Here is a 17,111-nt window from a genome sequence, read left to right on the forward strand (position 1 = left end):
ACAATGTTCTCTGGACACGCCTCCTCAAGCTACAAGAATGCTTCTACAACACTCACAATCATGAGCAAGGGTAAGTGAAGCTCATAATACGAGAAAGGTAGTCGGCCATCTTCGAATGTGCATTTTACTTTACAGTCTGAAAAAATCGCACGTACTGACGACTGAATTTAAATATCTTTATCCGTAGTATTGACTATAATTCTTCCATCAGAATAACGATTCAAATATTTTTTAACTAGTGAAATAAGAAACACGCATCTATTTAAAATAAAAAGTAATGGTTTGGAACTTAATTAATTATGAATGCTAAAGAGATAATAGGTACCAGCAAGTGCTGCCCTCACTCAGGCCGCTGGTCAAGACAAGAAAACTAGGCATAACATTTGACGACCGTAGCTTTATTTGCCTCGTTCAGAGGAAACGTCTTCCGCAGTCCTTTCTTCTTGTTTATGTCTGTCGGAGGGCTGGTGCGGGCGTGTTCTGTGCGAATAGGATAGGAGTAGCAGCTGACAGTGAGCGTCCCGCAGAGGCACACAGAGCTGCGACGTCAGCCTCTCTGCATTGCCTGACACTCCGTTCCTTTAAGGTACGAAAACTACTCTACCAAGCAGTTACAGTTGCTACTCTTTCTCGCTGCGAACGGCGGCTTTTCTGAGCACTTTGTGCTCGACTCTACTTGTACTCTGCAGAGACCTAGCTCTCTCGGGGTTAAGGTGTGTACTTGCCACGGGCTGTGACAGCCGGAGTAGGTGGCACTGTAGGATGGGAATAGGGGACGACTGCATTTTGCCAGTCACAGTGCGAAATGTAGTTACTAGAACCGAACGACATCAGCTTCTTTCAAATACGTTAATTGTACCGCTGTCATCAATGTGAGTGTACGATCCACACTTGCCCCTCTTTTTACAGTTACTGTAAGTCTCTGTACCGCTGCCGTTTACAGTTCTACATATATTTACGATTATTTTGCTGCTGTTGTGTGCCCTTCGCAGCCTAAACACTGTAATCACTAGGCCTACATATTGCTGTAGAATCCTTTCTCCGCTATCATTTGTGCAGTTTTTGCCTTTTGCAGCAAGTTGTGTATTGCAGACATCAGTTTCACTTTCTGCTTGTATAAAGAAACTAATCTTTAAATGGAATTATAAAAGTGTGTGTATTGGAAGTGTTCTAAAAGGGGCGTGGCCTTAAAAGCCTATCGTTTCCCAGAGGCGTGGCCTGTTCAATTGAGAGTATGGCATAAAACATCTGAACTGAAATCATGTGCTTTCCATTGCCTGCCACCTGACCACTATTGTGGTTCCTCTATGAGTTTTTCGTTACTGATATCAAGGGTAGTGGTCTTCAGAGTTTTATAATCGCAGGCATTATCCCCTTCCCAACACCTTAGCTCTCTGAGACACGTATACTTTTTTCTCTCCACATCTTTTTGAAATTCGCCAGCTCTGTATTCCATATCTCATCTTTTTCCTCCTCTGCACCCTTTTTCACTCTTTCCTGCATGCACTTCCTTGCATCTCCTTCACGTCACTTCCTTTTATACACATTGGACCCATTTACCTTTAAACACTGCATTTTAATTTTCTGTAGCACTGTAAATATGTTGACAGCTGTGTTTCTCCTTGTAGGAAAATGCCCTTTTTGACATGGTCACCCCCCGCTTTTTTGCCCTAGTACTGATTCTTTTCGACTGAAAGTGCATTGGATCCCTGCTAACCAGGCCGCCAGTGCTCTTTCCCTTAAAACAAAGTAAATGTCTAATTGTATCGTGACTGCAAGGACTTTAGCACCCCTGTAAGTCTCAAGTACATGGTACTCAGGGCATGGGAACTAAAGAGGGTCCTCATGGGCTGCAGCATGTATTTTGTACCCAAAGGGACCAGCGCAAAGAATGCTTGCAGCCTGCTATTGCAGCATACGTGAAATGGTGCAAACCATTTTGAAAACACTATATGGCACGCTTGCTGTACGCCAAGCCAAGGTACACTGCATATACTACATGTAAGTCACCCCTACAGCAGGCCTTAGAGCCCTAAGGTAGGGTGCATTATATTATATGTGAGGGCCCATCTGCATGAACAGGTAGGGCTCTGTGGTTTCTACTTGTATTCCTAGCTTTGCACGTGATCAGGCAGCCATCTTAAGGACATGTACGGGGCACAGGTCATTGCAAGTTACCTAGCTACATGATGGCTGCACTGGAACCAATGGTGTTTGGTATCAAACACCTTGTCTTAATGAATCTGTACTGATGCTAGTACTACATTTATTACTGTAGAGGTGCCCCCTGGAAACCTACTAGTCCTGTAGTGTGCTGGCTGACTGGTACTGCCCAGCCTGCCACCACAGACCAGTTTCTGACCCCCTGTATGTGAGAGCCCGCGCTCTCAGAGGCCAGAAACAATGCTTGCTCTAGAGGAATGTGTTCACACCTTCTCCAGCAGGATGTCTAGTGCATTAGCATGTCAAAGTGAGGCTGCTGCCGTAGATATGCTGCAGTGGCTTCTCCCCAGACCTGGGGAGCGCCACCTTCTGCCAGTGGTAAGTACCCCATTGACTAATGCTTAGCACTCCCTTTAATTCAGCATTTAGGTGTCCCCCCTCACACTAGGATTCAGATTCGTCTAGTGGGAACCAAAGGAAGGACAAAGAAGAGCTGAAGTAGTGAGAACAGAGGTCTTGCACCGAAATCTGCACCAAACCCTGCCTGGCTGCTTGCAGTGCGATGATCATAAAGACCGACTTGTCCAGAAGCTTACCAGCCTTCCCAAACCCTTGGAGGACTGTTCTTAACTTTAACAACCAAGCAGCATCTCCCTCGGGGTGGAGGAGCCATCTCCCTGCATCTGCAGGCACTGATTGCATTGACCTGGAACTTCGTCTTGCTGGCCATTGGGCTCCCCAAGGGAGAAGCTTGACAGGAAGAGGTTGCCGTGAGTTCAGGAGGCCAGCCCCATCGCTCTCACCAAATCCCTAGCTGCTGACTGCTCCCAGAACCTCTCTGCATTAATACCGTGGGTACCAGAGCCCTTTTAACTACCAAGGCTTGTTGCGTGTCCAGTCCGGACACAACCAACTCCAACACTGACCTGCCGTCAAGGGACTTAAGAATCCACAAGATCTTCATCCAGAGTGGCCCTGTTGTCCTGTGTTCTTTACTTCTCCTTGACTTCAAACCCAAGTGAGGGCCTCTAATTACATCGGCCTGCCGGCCCAAGAAAAAACGCTGCACCCGAGCCCAGGCTCACGTAAACCAGCTGTGTTCATGTGTTTCAGAAACCCTAAAGTACCCCCGCCTTTGGGTTCTGCCAGACTTGTCCCCAAGTCCCAATTTGCAGCCTTTCTTTTTCAGGTACTTTTGTCATTGACTTTACCGTGTAGTGCTCAAGGCTACCAATGCGACCAGCACCTCTGCACCCCGACTCACCTTCTCGAATTTCTTCTATCTCACTGTGCCTGCCATTGTTGCACAAAGGTGTTCAGACTACATGATCATCCAGTGGTTGGCCTCTCTACAAATTGCCTCTTGACGCCGCCCCATGTAACTCCACCTCCTTCCTGCTGCAACCCTAGGTCACATATGCCAACTGTAATGGTGATTCTGTGTTAAAGTGTGTGAAGGAATGTAGGAAGCTGGCTTTTTGAGGGGTAGTGATAATGTAAGGGCACACCATGCAAAAAGTACAGACGACCCTTATTGGTTTACAGCAATAAATTAATAATCCCACAGGCTATATTTGTGAGAGTGGTTGAGCAGTTTAGGCTGATCAGAGGGTTGGTTGCGTTAAGCATTTGTTGTAGACACAGAGTCAATAAATGAAACGCACCCTCAAGAGGCATTTGGGGGCATAGCTCCTTATCTGCCCCGGGTGGGGGATGGGGGGGAGGGGGAGCAGAAAGCCCACTAGGCACCAGGTATTATTTTTTTCCAATGTTCAGAGGCGGGACTACCCAGAATGGGCATGCCAATACCCCCAGCCCCCAAAATATGCCACAGACTTTCTGTCCCCCCCCCCCCCCAAGGCAGGTGGGGCAATAGGAGGGGGGCAGAGAACCCTCTAGGTGGCAGGTATCACGCTGGCTTTTTTATACGTAGAGGTATGGGCTGCCCAGAACTGGACATACCAATGCTCCCACCCCTAAACAAAATAGCCACAGTTTTTCAGCCCTCCCCCTTGGGGGCATATTGGGGCTATAGCCCCCGATCTCCCTTCGCCCCCATGGCCCAATAGGCACTGACTTTTTTTGGCAATGTGCTTAGCTGTGGATTTTCGGCCCTAGCACAGCCGGCACCTAGCAAACCTGTAAGTTTTTTAAAACTAGACACCAAGGGGATTCCAGTATGGGCTGACATGTGTGCCTCTCACCAGGTTCTGTTATCCAGAATCCCTTGTAAACCTCAAACTTATTTTTAAAAAAATAATCATTTTCCTCAGATTTCTGTGATGGAAGGTTCTGGATTCTAAGCGGAGCAACGAACTTCCACCAACCCAGCATTTCCCCAAGCCTCTTGATTAAAAATGGTACCTCACTTGTGTGGTTAGGCCAAGTGCCCATGACAGGAAACGGCCACAAAGGTACTGTGGAGACTTCAAAATTATCGATTTGCAAAAAGACCTTGTTTTGCGAGGGAGTCACCTGAGTTTGTGATCCCTGGTTCAGTGGCCATCTAGGGAAACCTACTAATCCTAGACCTTTCTGAAAACTAGGCACCCGGGGAATCCAGGGAGGTGTGATGTGTGTGTGATTTCTCTAACATTTTTTTTACCCAGAATCTCCTGCAAACCTCAAATTTAGGTGAAAAAAAATAATCAAATGTGTCTCTCAATTCTGGATGGGAAAGTGGTCGGATCACTGGGCTAACACAAATTTCGTACCAAGCTGCTTTTCTCCCAGGTCTCCCGATAAAAATGGTATCTCACTTATGTGGGTGGTCAAGTACCTGCAACAGGCAAGGGCCTAAAATGAATTGTGGGGACGTCAATATTATCCATCACAAAACAACCTGCTTTTGCAAGAGGGTCACGTGTTTTTGTCCCGGGCTCGGCGGCCATCTCGGGCAAACTACCAAACCCAGGCATTTCTGAAAACTAGACACCCGGGGGGAGTCCAGGGATGTGTGGCTTGCGTGGAACCCCCAACTGTTTCCTACCGAGAATTCCCTGCAAACCTCAGATTTAGCTAAACAAGATAACATTTTCTTTACATGCTCCTCTTTCTGGTCCCTCTGGTCAGAGCCTGATGGTCCTGGCCCCTTGATCCTGGTCCCCTTGGTTCTGGTCCATATCAGGCTTACTTTGTCTGTCTGGGCCCCCCATTCCTACTCCTCTTGGTTCTTCTTTCACTGGTCCTTGTCTTCCTATGCCTGGTGGCCATGGTCCTCTTGATGCTCCTGGCCCTGCTGGTCTTCCTGTTCATAGCCTATCTGCTTCTCCTGTTCTTCATGATAGAGCTTGTCCCGCTGGTTATCCTGGTATTCCTGCTGGCACTCTTCCTTTTTCTCCCCTCAAGTACAGCATCACATCCTGTAATTATTTTATTTTTTTAAAGCAGCTTTCAGATTTCTATTCTTGTTGGTTTAGGGGTGGGGTTCTGGATTACAGAAAAACAGAGTAGTGTAAGAAATCGGCTAAACAGTTTTCTTGTCATGGCGGGGCCCACCCACTGAAAGCTTTGGGGTTAATGGATCTGTGACAGAGATCTAGATATATCTAGCAGAGCAGCATGTAAAGTGTAGGCATAGACTTGTTTTTTAAAGTAAGGTGGCTCAGCTGATTAATGATCGCGTTGTAGAGATCATTGCTACCTGCATGTCACAAATTATAATCTTAATAAAATAGATGAATGAGTAATGTTGAAGCTTCCAACACTTCCATATTACTTACAACTCATACTTTCGATACATTGAATGTTGTACTTCAGTCTTTCATAATTCTAAGGTTGATAAAATGGATTTTGCTGGCTAGTAGTAATCAGTTTCTATTAAGCGCCTACACTTCAGTTAACATTTTGCACTATGTAAACAATTGAGTGTACTTGTACAGGTAGATATCATTCACATTCATTCTGGCAATGCATAGACCCTGTACATATGGAGGGTGAACAAGTCTACAAAATCTGTCAGATTTGAATTTAGCTCTGGGCAACTTTTAAAAGTGACATGCTGCATAAGTCTTAGTTTCCCAAGATGGCCCAAGCATTAGGCTCCATCTGTGTGTCAGTATGAGATTTAATTGCTCCAAATCAGGATGTAACTCAGACAAAAAGTAGGTGATCTTAAATCAAGTGAGTGATTTGCATTCTCCCTGCAGGTTCCTAATCTGTACTGCGAAGCACACAGTGAATGTATTCTGGCACAACTGCTGTGTCACACTGTCTTCACCGGGACACAGATTGGGATGATTCACTGGAACAAGCTGCGTTTCTGGATCTGTCTCAAGAAGAGCTCACATACTCTCAATCTGACTGGATCCCATTCTGCTTTATCACTGACAGTACTCCCACTGCCCCTCTTTGCAGCTCTCCTTGATTGTGCAATAATTCTTCAACTTCCTTCTTTGGCCTCCGCAAACCCTTTGTACAGACGTGTACCACAGTCTGTTTTTCATTTTGTTTGTCCATGTGCTTTATGGAGTGTCTTATATTTATACTACTCTAGTAACGCTGTCGTTTATTCCTCTTTTGATACTTCTGTTGCCTATTTCTTGTTTTTATTCAGTGTCTGGATTCCGTCTACTACTCTGTTTGGCAGCCTGTGTGCCACTGCAACCTCCTTCCTCATCCACTGCAGTCCTGCCATTTGCCTATACAATCTTATAAACCTGTTTTCCTTGTGAACGTGATCTTTTATGTGTAAGGAATATGAATGAACACATTTCAACATAAAAAAAATACTGTGCCCTCACAACAAAACAAGAAAACAAAGTTGCCAAATTAACCCAGTGCAAATGAGACCTAAAGATCTTTCATTCACCCATTACATTTGAGAGAGAACTATTGTACATTTTGCTATATTGTATTGTATTGTATAAACTCTTGTAACGCGCGAGTCTGCCACCCAACGGGTATCCTGGTGCTATGAGACACAACAACAGGGAACAACACAGAACGTCTAGCCGGGTGTCAGGATTGATGCCATACTATTCCAGACGGAAAAGCCAGGTCTTTAGAGTCCTCCTAAAACCCAACAATGTTTTAGCCTGTCGCAGCTCAAGGGGCATCTGATTCCACAGACGAGCTGCCGTCGTGCTGAAAGCCCTTCCTCCCATCCTAGCACGCTTTACTCTAGTAACAATTGCCAGGCTCTGGCTAGAGGAGCGGAGGGACCTTGTTGGTTGGTACCAAGAGAATCTATCTCGCAGAGGCAACGGGCCGAGATTGTGTAAGGCCTTATAAACCATAACCAGCGACTTGAACTCAATCCTCCTCTTGACCGGGAGCCAATGGAGGTCCTTTAGTGCCAGCGTGACAGATGATTTACGCCGCCTTCTGAGAGCCAGTTTTGCTGCCATCGACTGAACTCTTTGCAATCCTTGTACAATAAAAAGGGGCGCACCCAAGTACAGTGAATTACAATAGTCCAGTCTACTCAGGATCACACTCTGAACCACCAGAGACCTAGTCTCATCAGGGAGGAGCGGGAGGATTTGGCGGAGAGCTCTCAGCAAGACGATACAGGAGCCAATAGTTTTATTGGCCTGGGATTGTAACTGGAGGTCTTTATCCATCATGACCCCCAGGTTACGGACTGATTTTACTGCGGTTATAGGAGGGTCCTCCGGCCATAGTCGAAACTCGGACAGAGGAAGTTTGGAAATTTTTGCTGCGCCGCAGTGTAGGAGCTCTGTTTTCCCGGCATTCAACTGGAGAGAATTGGTCTTTAGCCATTCAGAGACCTTCCTCATACAAGCCTGGAATGAGTTTAAGGAAACTGCCTGCTCTCCTTCCAGGGGGAACATCAGTTGTATATCGTCCGCATAATTAACTACCTCGATCCCATAAGATTTTATTAGGGGGATCAGAGGTCCCAAGTATGCGTTAAAGAGGATTGGGCTGATGGCAGAGCCCTGAGGTACTCCATGGCGAACCGGGAACCAAGGGGAGACGAATGGCGTCAGGGTCACTGCCTGTTGACGGTTAGTCAGATAGGACTTCAGCCAGTCCAAGGCCCGGCCCGGAATCCCCAATCCTTCCAGTCTTGCCAGTAACACCGAGTGGCTAACCGTATCGAAAGCGGCCGACATGTCCAGCAGCACCAGGACTGAGGAGCTGCCGCCGTCGGCTCGCATTCGAAGTTTGTCCAGAACGGTTACCAACGCGGTCTCTGTTCCATGTTCTGGTCTAAATCCAAATTGGTCTCTATCCAGAAGCTGATGTTCTTCCAGGAAATTAGACAAGGATTTACTGACCAATTTCTCCAGAATTTTAACTGGAAAAGGTAAAAGGGATATGGGGCGGAAGTTGGCTGGCAGTGAGGGATCTAGGGAGGGTTTTTTTAATAACGGGGTGACTATCGCCTGCTTCCAGACACTAGGTACTGTACCCTCAGTCAGGGATTGGCAGCAAATGTGCCACAAATCCGGGAGTAGGTTAGGGCCAAGTTCCTTCCAGATCTTGTGAGGAAGGGGATCAAGAGGTGACCCAGACGAGATCTCCCGTGCAATGTTATTGAAGGTTTCCTCCGTAAGAGGTTGGAAATTGCTCAAGGAGGGAACCTTCCTGGTGACTTCTGACATCGGGGAGGTCTCAGGACCATCTTGATCAAACCCGCCTACGATGTTAATAACCTTGTCAATGAAGAAGGTGGCAATTTCATTGCATAAGTTTTGTGAGGGTTGAACAGTACTAGCCAGACAGCCCGGATTGCTAAGGTTTCTGACGATGTTAAATAAAGCCCTAGTTCCATTGGATGCCTGCAGAATGGAGTTGGCGAAGAATTGGGACTTGGCCTCCCTGATAGCCTTCTTATATTGATGTTGAATTATTTTTAGATCTTTTTTGTCTGTGTCCAGATACCGTCGGCGCCAGTTTCTTTCTGCCTGATCTTGGGTTTATACACCATGCATCTTCCCTGTTTCTCTGCCACTCAGCCAGTGAGAATGTGTTGGGTAGAATGTTGGCGTGGATGGTGATGTCATGGCATGTGTGGATTGCTGTGAGGTGGGCTGTCCGTTGGATCCTGGGCTGAGCAGCAGGGAGGCTGCTTCTGGTGGGGCTATTTACATCTGTACTACTGAACTTACTTGAAGACTAACCTTATATCGAAGAACAATAAAACAATTAATCTGTAACCTTACAACGTCTCCTGGAACGCCTTCCTACGATACAATGTAAACTGACGACGAGTTGGATTAAAAACTACGCATGAGGATCTTCTTCAAGATACTTCTAAGAGAATTTTATTCAAGATACTATTTTAAAGAGCCTGCCTAAGGATTTTCTGTCCTAATGCCCCACCAGTGTCCTGATTCATTTGACAGCCCATTGACAGGGCGTATGCTTCCTGCTTTTGCTTTCTTCATCTTCAAGCTCTTCAAGCCTACAGGCTAATCCTCTTACATTACGTGCAGCTATGAATTCTGATGTACTGTGTATGTTAACAAACTTTTAAAGTTAAACCTGCACCAGTAAATTTTGAAGCACTGCGGATTATTCTGAACTGGCAAAAATTGATTCTGTGCTACATGCCCGATTTCTTGCATGAACCTAGCCTGGTGTTATTTTCAACCCTTTCTTCATCTGTGCCCTATGGTTGTGTCGTGGATGGTTGCGACTTGGGAATGAGATCGGAGTGGGGATGCTCCCATTTTTTCAAGAGAGTCATTTCTCGTTGTGTCTTGTCTTCTGATTTGAAAGTTACCAGAGTGCTTTCTTTCATTCTTTTTGCAGCAGATATTCAGCTTGCTCAGCCCGCATTCTTACCGTTATGTCACACGATGTTCAAATTGTCCGCGAAGAGTCCATGTCCACTGCGCGCTCTCTGTGCGCTCCCTTCTACGTGGGCCTGTTCTTGGACGTTGCTTTCTTCTTTCTGCTGCCTTCCTGGGATCTTCGCTTCTCGGAGACGCTTTACCACACTTGCGCGCCTTGAGCCATCCGGCTTGCGTCTTCCCTGCGAATCCGCCATTTTAATTGGGGCGATCCTTCATTCTTCAGTCTGGATCTTACCCTGCTGATTTCTTTTCGATGTCCGTGGAACCTGATGTATGTGAAGTACTTTGGGGCATTTTACTTTCCTGACTACCGCCCTGTCATTTGCTGAACAGAGACGCTTTGCAGGTTTTGTCGCTGCGTCTCTTTCCCCACCTCTTTATGTGGAACTTCAGGTTATGCTTCGTAACTGAAGCAACGGCGTTTTGCTGTCATCCTTTTGGCTCCACCTAGCTACGGCGTCTTAATTTATTTTCTATCTTTCTTATTCTAATTGCACCACCATTTATTTAATTTCCTGCCATGTCACCTATGCTATGTACCATTTTTGTTTATTATAGAATAAGTTGATATTAACTTATTTTGTAAAGAACAGCCATTATATTCTTTTGTCTTGCATATGATTGTCATTATTTTCCTGCTTTCATTTATTCATTTAATGCACTTTTTACCATATTGCCATTCACATGCGACTGTACTGTTAATGTATTTCTTTCATGGCATGCAGCTCTTATACATTTTTCCTGTCTGTACTTCGACATGGAGTATCTTCTCTTTGGTTGTCATCTTGTATTATTACTATTCTTTTGCTTCCTTATTTGACTTCCATTTACAGTGTATTTTTTCTGTTGTGCACAGGTTTTTGTGTTCGTATTCCACTTGCGTTTTCTCAAGTGTGGTCTTACTTGAGGTGTGATTGCACTATTGATTTTCTGTGTGGTGTAGTTCACCCAGATCACACTTTTTTTTGTGTTTTCTGTTTGGGGCATCACTACTTTGGCGAAGTACCCTTTTGCTTGCTTTCTTACTGGGTGCAGCCACCTGTTGCTTGCTTGCTGGTTGGGTGTAAGCAACCTGTTTACTTGTATTTTTATTGGGTGTATTCACCCATTGCTTGCTTTCTTGTTGGGTGTCAGTCACCAGTTGCTTGCTTTCTGTTTGGGTGTTAGCCACCCCTGCTTACTTTCTGGTTGGGTGTTACTCACGCGTTGCTTATTTTCTGGTTCAGTTGTTTTTTCATGTTTTTTACTTTTGGAGTTCTGTCTGTGTTTTGTCATGGGAGTACTTGGTTTTCTGGTTGTCTCTTTTCCCTGTTTTCTGGTTTCACGTGGTATCCTATTCTTCTTTTGCACTGGTCCTTGGTCCCCATTTTCTTCGCCAGTCTGGCCTGCCGGTGTGGTTGTGGTGGCAATTTGGAGCACTCTTTTCTGGTTTGTTTTCGTGGAATACTTTTCTATTATTTATGTATGTCTCCTTCTCCTTTTTCTTTGGCGCTTTTGGAAGGTATCCTTCCTTATGAAATTTCTTGTTTAATTTTTGCTCTGCTAAGGAAGGAGATGTGTGTCTTATCTGGTTTACGCATGCTACAGTTCTAGTTTTGTGCTGTACTTCGTTATGCTTCTTTTAGGTAGCTTATTTCAGTAGTTGTCATGTAGTTGCACATTTCAGTAGGTTTATGTGTATTCTCTATGTAGTGCGTTGTGTTAGATTTTTAACTTGCTTAACTTAGCATGTTTTTGCAGAGTTACTTTTTAGTGCTTTGTGTTCTTATGTATTATTGTCTACTATTTGCATTTCTTTGTCTTGCAAGTTTCTTTTTATTACTGTGATGTTCCTACTTATGTTCACTTTTGTTTTGTGCATTCTGTAAAGAGGGAAGGTGTGTTTGACACCATGCATCTTTCCCATTTATCTGCCTCTGCTGCTCAGCCAGTGAGAATGTGTTGGGTAGAATGTTGGTGTGGATGGTGATGTCATGGATATACTACTGAACTTACCTGAAGACTAACCTTGTATCTAAGAACAATAAAACTATTCATCTTTAACCTTAGTACGTCTCCTGGAACTCCTTCCTATGATACAACACATTTCTTCCAAATGATTTTTAAAAAGCAAACGGCACAATGGCAAATTTTCGTGATATTACAAAGCACTCTGTTTAGTTTTATTCAAATAATTCAGTAAAAGCACATGTCAAAATGCTACATCAATGCCCCAATTACTCATAAATAGTGTATCTCTCTGTGGATTATTTATCTTTAATCATATTAACTATCTGTTTTATCTGACCAATTATATACACAAAATTCAACCGTTTACAAAACCATGAAGTGTAACCAAATACTTCTCAAAACTAGGTTGTATTGAATACATGAAAGCAATCCAACTTTTCAAATTTAAAAAAAAATCCATCTTTTTAAATTCACCAATTTATAAAATTAGTATCTTGATGGTCTTTGCCAAAAGCAAGGTAATTGAAACATGGAAAATCACGTGTCTGAGCTCTGTCTATATTGGATAAACTAGCATATTCTGGGGTGTGCAAATGACCAGTCTTCAGCTTTATAAAAGTGTTCACTTCAACTGTGCCCAAACGCTGAGCACCATAAAAAAGATGGAAGAGATCTACTAAACCAGCGGACATGGAAGAAAAAAAAACCTCACACCAAATATGTAATTATTATTTTCAATATATAGAATAGAATGACAGCTTCATAACATTTAGTTTTTAGAGGTTTTTCTCAATTACTATAGGAGTATTCCTATGCATATGATATGATGTCTTAATAGAATAGAGAGCACTGCTACAGTGTAACTTATCTGTTTTAATGACGTGTTTTATGTTTCACGGTTTTGAATAAGTTAATAAAAAAGATTGTGCCAATTGAACTCTAATGTAACTTTCAAGATTTCATTTGGTAGCTGTTAATTAAAATTTATATTTATTCATACAAAAAGCAATGACCGTTGCCTTTCATCAAATTAATATTTATTGAATATTTTTTAAATATGTTAACATGGTATTCATTACGTTTCGTATAACTCTTGCACTTTGCAATAAAATAACTTGATTGTCTCTATAGATCAGAGTTGGAAAAACTCTCGATATTAGAGGCCAATCAACATGCCCAAGCAAAAGTTGAGATAAATCACCTGTGTAATTACTAAGTCTGAGTGTCCCACAGCCTTGCCAAGTATCACTCAACACAGGTTAAACTAACACATTTTGGATAAATCCCTGCAGGGTACCTAAGTGGTCACTCATATCAGCTGTGTAGTCTCTTAATTACAAAGGACATTCGTAGTAAGGATTGGACCCCACATTCTGGATTGGAACTTCAGTCCTAGGGGGCATTTGAGAGCGCGCACACAGCGGAGTGTACATCGTCTGCGCGACTTGCACTGTGCTATCTATACTTCTACTGCTGTCCCTGTAAAGAGGAAGAAAGCAGCAGCTCTTTGAAGGTTGGCAGTGAACCCGGGAGCACACACAGTACTGGTCAGCTCCTGTATTCAGAGAGCCCCCGTCTGCCACTGTGACCCTGAGCTGTGGGTTGGCCTGTTAGTGCTGACATACATTTCCACAGCTGAGCTAGGCTGATGCTGATCTGCACCAGCATTTCCTTCACAGTGGCATTCCCTTTAACCCAGCAAAAAGCTCAACTCAGATAAATGGTGAGCTCACACCAACTAGAACTCTACTGTTTCAGAGTATTGTTCATTTTATACCTTGCATAAGCACCTCAAGAGTGTTTCAGCTGTTTTAATGTCCACTCAAGATTACTACAAAGCACAAAAGCAAATCATTTTTATAATTAGTCTAATTACATGACAATAATTATTGTGTACCCCTCACATTAAGCGTCCCTCAAAATGTCACACCTTAGATGTTGAAATGTCGCATATAAGTAAACTGAAAACTTGGCAGCTATGGTCTTAAGGCATTTCCATCCTTTCACGTATTTATACCTTTTTCTCTTAATTTATGCCATCTCCTGGTAGTACTCATCCAAACAAAGGCCCATGTACAGTTTATGAAACTTGCAAACGACCATTGCTTCCGTAGTTCAGATTAAAAAGACACTGCATTCTTTAACATGTAGCTAAGTCAAATGATAGCTATTTCTTAAGTGGGTAAGAAAATACTTTGGTTAGATTGGTCTCGCATCATGTTGATCAATGTGCGATAACAGATAGTTTCTCTGCTAGAGCTTTTTTATGCTAAAGAAAACACAAACCTCCAATCAACAACATTGAGATATATGATCTTAGTAACATTGATTAAATAAATTGGTTAATAAATTTCACCACCTTATGCTATCAATTGTGAGGAGTTGTGTTGCTCTACTATCAATACGTGCAGCAGAGTTAAAATTGAAACATTTGATTTGCTATGAAATCAACAGAAAAGGATAAGCCATATATAATTTATTGTGGTACTATCCGTAGAGACAGATGGCCAGCTACATCACAATTCACTTTGAAATTGCTCACTGATAGCCCTAATTAAACCTAGAGTAGTGATGTAAAAAAATAAAGTGAAGTAAATAAATTAGTAATTTTCTTGTCACTGACTATAACATTTTCCTATTACCAAATTGCCTATAGCATTCAAAACCTCAGTTAGATAATGCATTCATGATCAGCATTTCATCTATGCAAGTCGCACATTGTTTTGTGGATAAACAGGCAAGTAAACATTTCCCATAACAATTGATCACAGGCATGAATGCAAGGTTTCCATATTTCATTGTATCCCAATAACTATATGTTGGTCATCTAAAAAAATCTACTACTCACTAAGAAGTATACTAGTTTGAATTGACATTTGACATTAGGGTGTCTTTAGGTCTGCCCTTAGACTGAGCAACCAAGATAGTATAGCAGGTGTGATGATTCCCCAATACAAATGGGTTTAAACACCTATTTTCTTGGAAACCCGTTTAATCAAACTTACAAACATATTGTATAAAATGATACGCACCTTGGACTCTTTATCTGCCAGCAGTATTAAACCACTTTATTGAAATAAATAAGCACACTTGTACAGAATACATTAATATGTTCTAAGTAAATCACAGGAAATACAAAATTATTGCCACCTATATTAAACTGATGAAGACAGTGAATTAAGAAACTCTGTTGACAACAGAATGAACATTTGTGAAAGTACACGCATATCATAAAAGTAGAGAGATCATAATAGGTGAGACAAGAGGGGGACATAATGACAAAAACCCCAACAAAGCCATCCGTTTTAATCATTCTAAAAGTTATTTTACATTGACCATGTTTTTTCGTGTTTTTTTTTAATTCTCTCTCTTTTCTGACTAGGCATCTGTTGAAGTGGTTGCGATAATATTCAATTGGATTTCCAGTAATTTGCATAAAATATCAAGTTCACAGTGAAGGAAATATCTTTTTGGTCAACTTATGATTGAGCAATAATCTCCCAACCTCCACCTGTAGGCCAGTGAATGCTCTAAGGACCAATTCTATCTCCACCTCTTTTTAATCTTTACTTGAAACCTCTGATGCATGATGTTTTTATCAAACATCATGTGTAATCTCTATATTGCACCAATTGCACCAGGTGGGCAGTTGCACCAGAATGTGTCCTCCCTCAGGGCATACTATTTTTTGAGCCATTTATTCATTGATAAATGTTTACTACCGTAAACTAAACTCACTTAAACCTGAAATAAAGCTCATCACTCCACTTCACTGCTCGACCAAACAAGGCTGGACTCATTCAACATAATTGACTACAAACTGCACATCATTGAATGCACAAAATCACATTTATATCCTAGTTACATCAGCTCCTTTAAAGGCAGACTATATGTTTCAGTGTGTCTCAGAAGTGAAACACTGATAACATTGCCTCAGTACTCTCAAATTGCTTCCTACTAAAGCCCTTTATATTCATAATGACCTGCACCACAAAATATACCACATTGGTCGGGGGGGGGGGGAGGGGGTAGGGAGGGAGGGAAACTTTCCACGAAGCTTTGAATCAATTCCCCTGTTGTAACTACCTTGTTTAAGATACAAAGACCATACACCAATCGTTTTCAGGAAGAATCCCAACATTTTGCAAATCATTTCCTCTGATATGTTCTAATACATGTTTTGAATTGTTCAAAAAAGGAATTGAAAACACCTACTGCTCCATCTGTATCTCCATAGCTGACTTCATACCTGCAAATGTAAGCTCGCCAGTAGAGTAAAAGTCAGACTATTTTATGTTTTTTTTTTTTTTTATATATATATACAATTTGTGTATTTTCCATTTGTCTTTTATGTTTTGATAGTCTGGCCAAATGAAATTATTAACTCAAAATTTATCATCTGTTGCTGAAAATGCTCCACTAACCTGTTCTTTGATTGATATTTCGTGATGTACCTATCATCTGGTTATATTAAAATGAAATGCTGTTTACTCCTTTAAGGTGCTGTGACACCCCTGGATCTAATATAGCGTATATAAAACTGCAAATAAATACCTTATTTGAATGAAACGCTAAATCAGTCTTGTAAGAGTCAAATTTGTGACCTGCATATCACATAATTCTTCACCAGCAGGCTTTCAACTTATGGAGCCATCCCGCTGGCATAGTAATCCTTGAATAATTATCCAGTTATGTTCTGGGAGTAGAAGATCTCATCATCAGCTTCATTTAGAGAGATAGTCTGTAGATACAAAGATGAAAAATTGTATTGGTGAATACCACTGGGGTCTCAAATTAAACATCTTCTAAATGGGGACAAAAATAGATTTATAAAATTATTTTTGTGGGCAACAAAAGTGAGAATGACCTATAGCATGTGTTTAGATTATACTCAGTGATAATGTATTCCTAAACAAAAAAGTAAAAACTTATTCTTGCAGGTCGTACTTCCTTTCAGACTTTGTGGGGATAGTTCGATTTATTGGAAACTGGTTTCAGAGAGGAAAGTAGTTATAATAAGTCTTGAAATTTTAGAAAAAAGTCAGAGAACAGATGGTGAAGTATTAAATAAGCAGAGTGTAGGATACTAAAGTATTTGAAAAATGAATCTCCAATAGTGGGGAAATTTGATGTAAAATAATCTAACAGGTTGGACTTATCAGAGGGCAACCAAATTCGACTATGCAAGTGTTGATATATCAACATTTAAACAATTTAATTACGTTTATG

The 17,111-nt window shown here is 42.2% G+C and overlaps 1 protein-coding gene across 1 annotated transcript in view; it reads left to right on the forward strand.

Moving 5' to 3' along the window:
• Positions 1-451: 451 nt before the first annotated feature.
• Positions 452-17,111, forward strand: part of WFS1 (wolframin ER transmembrane glycoprotein) — a 397,666-nt gene continuing 381,006 nt past the window's right edge. The window contains exon 1 of the mRNA XM_085642442.1: positions 452-586. The gene's annotated coding sequence lies outside the window, so the exon portion shown is untranslated. The remainder of the gene's footprint in view (positions 587-17,111) is intronic.

The sequence above is a fragment of the Triturus cristatus genome, chromosome 2_2 (assembly GCF_964204655.1).
Source record: "Triturus cristatus chromosome 2_2, aTriCri1.1, whole genome shotgun sequence".
Classification (NCBI taxonomy): Eukaryota; Metazoa; Chordata; class Amphibia; order Caudata; family Salamandridae; genus Triturus; species Triturus cristatus.